We start from the raw sequence: 7,738 nt of genomic DNA, 5'->3' as shown, positions 1-7,738 counted from the left end.
TGGTCTGAAAATTAAGTTTCTCCTTTACTTTTAAACAGTATATTTTTTTTAGAGAAAATTGTGAGAAATAACCTTTCTCATAAGCCCAATTCAAAAATATCATTTTTTATAATTTTAACCATTTTTGGTATGACTTGATAATAATACCCTTTAAATAATTTCAGACAAATTAAAATGATTTCAGTTTTCTCTCTTTCGCTATCCAGATAAAAATTTCAAAATTAAATCTCAATTTCTCTTTCTACTCAAATATGTCTATCTCGCCATCAAATTCTCATATATGACATCAAACTCTTTCTTATTTTGTTTTATATTTTTAGATGGTGGATCTTGGGGTTCTTAAGGGTGATGAACAACGATTTTGCTCTTTGCAAGCAGCGATTTTGCTCAAGGAGAAAGAACAGCTAAAGCATGTTTGATGGGTTTTATGGTGGTTCACGGTTTGTTGTGTTTGGGATTGGGATAATTGTTAAGCATGTTTGCTAGAAATTTTGATTTTTTTATGGGATTTTGAGTTAAAATTGTTCAGTGAATACTTTGTAAATAGAGTATATTTTGTTTTTGTATAAGGGGAGTGAGCAAGACCTCCCGATAGGGATATATTTTCTCTTGCTTTGGAGGGTTATGGAGTTTTGTAATCTATCTTTTATGAAATCCATAATTTCATGACTTAGCAAAAAAAAATGTGTATTAGGTTCTTGAGTTTATTGATTTATTTATAGAATCCCAAAATTGAGTTTACTGGTTTTTAGGTATTGCGTGACTTAATCACCCTATGACTAAGTTTTAGTCATTACGTGATTGATTTTAGGTATTACGTGAGTAGTTTTTATACATTACGTGACTGATTTTTAAGCAATGCCTAAGTTACACAATGCCTTACGAATTAGTCACGCAATGCCTTACTAACAAGTCACGCAATGCCTTATCAGAAACTAGTCACGCAATGCCTTATCAAAAACTAGTTACGCAATACCCAAAGTTAATCATGTAATACCTATCAACTAGTCATGCAATGCCTTATCAGAAACTAGTCACACAATGCCCAAAGTCAGTCACACAATGTCTTATCAAAAACTAGTCACGCAATGCCTTATCAAAAATCAGTCACATAATACCCAAAGTCAGTCACACAATATCCAAAGTGAATCACGCAATGCCTAAAAATTAATCACATAATTTCCAAAAATCACCAAAACTACTGAATTTTATTTAACAAGATCAACAACTTCAAACAATACACCATATTTCCATTTAACAACATAATTAACAAATATGAATGCTCAAAATGTTCGAAAGTTTTTCTTTATATATAAAAAATCACTCTAAAATGTTTAAAAATGCTCAAAACGCTCAAAGGTTTTTTTTTGTGTATCAAAAACTACTTCAAAATGCTCAAAATGCTTAAATGTTTTTCTTTCTGGTAAGGAATACTCAAGAGATGAATAATCTGGTGAGGAAAACTCAAAAAATATGAGTCAGTTTGAGGCGCAAACCTAAATATACTTGACCCGTTAATAGGTTTCGGATTGAGGCGCGGAGCCTAGCGACTGGTCGGTTTCATTAAGGACAATTTTGTCTAATTTTTTTTTCTTTTGGCTAAAAACAAATAAAATTATAGAGAGGACCATTCTTAAAAATGCCTTATGCCTCAGGCCCATTTATGAAAAGTATTCTTTTTTTTTTTATCATATTTGACTTTTTTTTAATAAGAGTCGGTTAAAGAATTTTTAACTGAATGTTGTTTAAAATTTAAATAAACCAACCAAAAATGAAATATTAGCCGATTTATCAATTAATCATATTAAATCAATTAATTTAATGAGTGTTCGATTAATCCAAAAGTTTGAGATCTTGAACCTTAACGCACTCAAGCTTAATTTTTTTAGTTTCATTATTTCTATGCTAATAATATAATAAATATATCTATATATATATTACAATATGATTTGGGTAATCATTTATAATACGCTTATATTTATTTTTATTATAATATACTTAGTAATTATATTTAGCTAATTTGGTTAATCCAAAAACAATTTTCAAAATCAAATCCGATTGAAGTAATTATTTAACTACACTCACTTCTAAAATTAAATGAACTGTTTTAATTTAATTAATTCGATTTTAACTGAAAATTTCTTACCCTATTCTTGGTCATGTACTAATTAAGCATTTAAGTGTGACCTGGAATGGTAGTCCAGCTGACTGTACTTGGATTGCTCTTGACTTTATCTTGTTTGTTTATAAATCAACTCATTCGATTAATCAAAAATTTTTTCCAAATTGAGATCGATCGAAGTAATTGATTTAACTACATTTACTTATGATCAATTAATTGAACCATTTTAACTGAATTAATAGATTAATTCTATTATTAAGTTTTAATCGATAATTCTTACCCTATTCTTGGTCATATACTAATTAAGTAGTTAAAAATGTGACCTGGAATGATGGCCCAGCCGGCTATTTACTCGCATTGACATTGACTTTATCTTGTTTGGTTTCTTCCCACTAGTTTCATTCCATTTTGCTTACGTTATATAAATTGATAGTTACAAATTTCTGAACCCATCAAAGCCTTTCATACTAACTAATTATAACAGCTCCTTCAAAATTCTATACCTCTAATTAACACTCTACTCAATACTTATGGCTAAAACCCAGCTGCAAAAGCTTACTGCCACCAGCTTCCTCATTCTCATCTTTACAATTCTCTTCTCCTTAACCCTTGCCACCGCAAAATCTCATCGTTTCTCAAGAAGCATATCCCCTGAAACACTAGGACTCAAGAAGGAGAAGCTGAGCCACTTTCACTTTTACTTCCATGACGTACTCAGCGGGCCAAGGCCTACAGCTGTTCGTGTAGCCAGCGCAACCATGACGAACACTTCAGCCACTTTGTTTGGCTCCATGGTGATGATGGATAACCCTTTGACGGTTGCGCCTGAGTTCGACTCCAAGCTTGTGGGAAGAGCACAGGGAATTTATGCATCTGCATCGCAAACCGAGGTTGGTCTTTTGATGGTTTTGAACATTGCTTTCACTCAAGGTAAGTACAATGGCAGCGTTCTTAGTGTTTTGGGGCGTAACCCCGTATTTTCCACCGTGAGGGAGATGCCGATCGTTGGTGGGAGTGGGCTTTTCAGATTTGCACGTGGCTATGCTCAGGCCAAGACTCATTCGGTTGATCTCAACACCGGGGATGCTGTGGTGGAGTACAATGTCTATGTCTTCCATTATTGATATTATCATGGTCGGATTCTGTGGGTTTAATTTCTATTACTAGGACTTTTTCTTCTCCTCTAATGTCCTTTCGCTTCCAAAGTTTAAAGTGAAAAATAAGAGGTGGGATTGTAATTGGCTCTATATAAGTAAATTATGTATTCTCAACAATTAAAAATTTAATATTTTAATTTGGAGGTTTCTTTATCTTTTATTGATTAAAAAAATTTGGAAGTTTGGTATTTTAATTCAATAAAATGTTGAGATGAAATAATGACTTTGACATAATACTCAAATATATTTTTATTATTAATGATTGACTAATTGTCATTAGTTAAAATATCACTTATTTTATATCCACATAACGCTAAAATGGTGTTGATATAGAAGGTGAAAAATGTCATATGATCATATTATTATGTCAAATTAACATGTTACATCATTATCAATTATGATATATCAGTATACTACATTATCATAAATAATAATATGTTAACATATCACGTCAGCTTCATACGACATAGAATGAGAAATAATATTTTGATTAAATTAATCATTACTTATAATAATTTATTTGACTTAAAATAAAAATATAAGAGTTTATTTAATTAAAAATAAAAATATAAAAATTTGATTAAACGTAATAAAAGTATAAAAGTTTATTTAAAATTTTTTAAAATATTATGTCAATTATTTTATATTATGTAATTTAAATATACAAATTTTAAAATAAATTTTAAAATTTTCTTTTTAATAATAATAATAATAAAAATAATAAATAAGTGTTATTGATTGATAGTGGGCATGGCTGAAGTATTAATTGAGCATTTGTTTGATAGGACGATTGCTGACATACCTGTCTGAATCAATATTGAGCCCCCTCGTATGGCTGCTTTTAGAGACCAATGACCACTGTCTTAGTTAATTAATTGTTGAAATAAGCTAATTTAGGAATATGATAATTCAATAGCAACAACATATGCTTGATTAACTTGATTTATTGTAATGATTACTATTATATAGGGTTGATTTGCAAATGTTCTTCATTTAATTTCTTACGGATGAATTCCACAACTTATGAATACATTTTATACATATAAATGATATAGTAATCGAGGAAAACGTAATAATAAAAACTTAAGCAATTACATGAAGATAAATGAATTTCATCATCTATGATAGTTATGATTATAATCAACCTCAATTTTTTCTATTGAATTGACCACATTTATCTATAAAGAAAAGGAATCAACCGGCATTTATATCACAAATAATTCATATGTAATAATTCCATGAAAAGACTTCAATGGGTCTAATTAAATAATGAGAAAAAGCCACACTACAATGATTTTATTTTCTTGAGATTTCGAAAGTGGGTGGAGGTTTGATTTTGTTGGTAGGCGGGCGAGCATCTTCCCCAGCATTTCCCCGTGGACTGAATAACTGAAAGGAGGAGCTTTTGCGTCTCATTTGGGGCAATAACGGGTCCCTCACGTCGCTTCTTGAAAACGCTAGTTTGACAATCCACATTCAAATATTTTTCCTCTGGGCTTCAACAAATCTGTCTACGGGGATAGTTGACGTTTCGTTTATAATTTAATATACTAGAGTTATGACCCGTGCGTTACACACCGGTCAAGAATCCACCTACCAAAAGATGACAAACTCGGCAAATTTATGATAAAGTCACCCTGACTCTCAATCCATCACATGTCAGGCAATCAGCTCCATCTTCAAAACCTCCTTTTCAAGTCTTGACGTGAATACCTTTTTAAGTGACCCGTAACAAAAAGAGAAAGTTCATTTGAGACTTCTTTTTAAATATATAATAGATATGTTTCACGTATTTAAACTTATTTGTGAAAAAAGTTGAAAACTCGCTTTTCAATATATAGGATGTTTTTAATAGCCTTCTAATCTTGACTTACAAAATAATGTCAATAATGATTTGCCTACATTTAAGATTGTTGGATTTTTAAATTTCATTAATCCGATTAAACATTCCTTGACAATCAACATATATTACATAAATGTTATATGCAATATAAGAAATCAAATGAACAAATTAATTAAGATTTAGTTCGGTTAATTTTTCAAAAAAAAAAGTAATAGAAAACAAAAAGAAAAAACAAAAAAGGAATAATATAAGACAAAATAACAAAAAACAAACAATAAAATATCAACTAAACGAAACTTAAATAAATTAATAAATTAACATAAACTTAGATGAATCTCCCATATAGTGAATTTTTTTTTTCTAAAAGCAAAATTTATTAATTATTGGATTCTTGTATAGTCATATCATTTTCCTTTTTCTTTATATGTTTCAGAATCATTCGGTTCATGAACAGGGATTGGTACTTGTATGGGTCGAGTTTGAAAGTTGAAAACAAGTTTTCTGTTGAATTTGATTAAAGACTTGATTTAGCAAGGAAACTCCAAGGAGACTCCGTTATTGCGCCACCACTATAAAAAAACCATGGTATTATTGATGAAAAATTCCATCGATAATACTTTTGATTTCGTCGATTTGTTACATTATTGAATAAATTATCGACAAAAATTTTATTGGCATTACTGTCGTTGGTAATGACAAATTCGTCAATAAGGTTACTGATTAAATATTTTGTCAGTATTTCTGTCGACAAAAGCTTGGATTCGTCGACTGATATATTCGTTAGTACTGAGAAAAATCTATTGGTAGTATTGCTGACGAATTATTATCTATTGAAAATTGGCTATTGAATAAATCCGTTGGTAATTCTGTTAGTAATTTAGCGATAGAATTTACTAATAGAACACCGATGGAGCAGGTTTTGAAGCTCAAAAGCTATATTTGTCAACAATGCCTTAGAATCCATTGGTATTTCGTTAGTATTTTTTATGAACTCCATTAGGTAATTAATGAATTTCATCGAGAATTTTGTCCGTAACTGATGAATTCCGTCAATAATGGATGGAAATCCATTGGTAATATTGCAAAACTAGTTTTTTTTAAAATTCAATTTTGTCTTGTTAGTAATATAATTATTAGATGATGATTGATAAAGTAAACATATAGCAAATATATATGCATATAAAAATATGAAAATGTAATGCAAACTATAAGCAATAAAAATAAAAAAAAATCCAATGTAAACATTCGCAAAAAGTACTAAAATACAAAAAAAGTATCAAATACAAGGCTCTCTAAGGGGGTGGCTACTACTGCTGCTACTGTGGTTAAGGCAAAGATTTAACTACTGCGATGTGGAAGACCCAAAGGTGTTTGAAGGCGGTAACCTTGATGCAATCACCTCCAACAAGTTATTAATATTGCCCACTGATGTCATTAAAAACCCAACATTACTAAATAATTGCTGATAGCCCTTGGGCTCAAGCGTAGGAGGCAGAGGAGGCCGTGTAATGCCATGACCGCAAGTGGACTCACACGTCGTTTCTAGAGTTAGAAGTCTTGAAGCGGGGACTCTGGTGCCAAAGTCGTAGACATGGGTTCTAGTAATGTTGGACCTTCCAATTACCTCGATCCATGCCTCAAGATCAAACTTCGACTGGGTCGATATCACATCACCATACTTCTGTGATAAAGTCAAAACGTATGATTTCTATAAATAGAAAAGTAATTAAAATTATTATGATATTTAATTGTTAAGCAACATATATATCGAATATAAAAATATATATTACTTACATAGAAATTTTTGAATTATTTAGTTAACTCATTAACACCTTAATTAATTTACATATGTTTTAAATTAAATAATATTACTAATTTAATTAATTGCTTAATTACTAAAAATCTAGCGCCTAATCTAGATTACTAAAACATTTTTTCATTTGATTAGTTACTAATTTGCTTAATTCCATTTGATTACTAAAAATTAGTTCCTTTTGCTTAATACTAAAGTTTGCTTATCTATTAGAGTACTAAAGTTTGCTTAATTACTAGAAATTAGTTACTAATTTTTAATAAACAACTAAAGCCTAAACCAACATTTTTTCAATTAGGTTTTCTTTGCTAGCAGCTAAACAACTAAACTCTAACAAACAACCAAACCTTGCCAACAGCAAATCAAAACAACAAGCAAATAATTACCAAGCAAAATAATGTCGAAAACATATATAGACAATAATTAAAGAAACACAAAAACAAATCAACGATTCAAGGATACAATACCCTCACACTCTTAAATTTTAATTGAAATCCCAAGCGAGTCTATTAGTTTTAAAAATAAACATTTCGTCTCAAAAAAATATATTTCGCTAGATATATAAGTCAAACCGTTAGTCAACTATTAATATTTTTATTAGTTTGATGACGTGATAATATTAAAATAATAATTTTATCTTTTTTTAATTTAAAAAATTAATATTATATATTTTACTTTTTTATTAATTATTATATTTTTTGAAAAAATTAAAAAAATAAAGAGCACCGTTCCCCAAAAAAGTGTTATTTTTTTATTCTTTTAAAAATATAATAATAATTTTTTAAATTAATAAAAATAGATAT

The 7,738-nt window shown here is 29.6% G+C and overlaps 1 pseudogene; it reads left to right on the top strand.

Moving 5' to 3' along the window:
- The first annotated feature begins 2,595 nt into the window (after nucleotides 1-2,595).
- On the top strand, nucleotides 2,596-3,417 carry LOC18599160 (dirigent protein 22 pseudogene; annotated as a pseudogene).
- The last annotated feature ends 4,321 nt before the right edge of the window (nucleotides 3,418-7,738 follow it).

The sequence above is a fragment of the Theobroma cacao genome, chromosome 5 (genome assembly GCF_053813885.1).
Source record: "Theobroma cacao isolate CCN51 chromosome 5, ASM5381388v1, whole genome shotgun sequence".
Lineage (NCBI taxonomy): Eukaryota > Viridiplantae > Streptophyta > Magnoliopsida > Malvales > Malvaceae > Theobroma > Theobroma cacao.
This window is presented reverse-complemented; position numbering and strand designations above follow the sequence as displayed.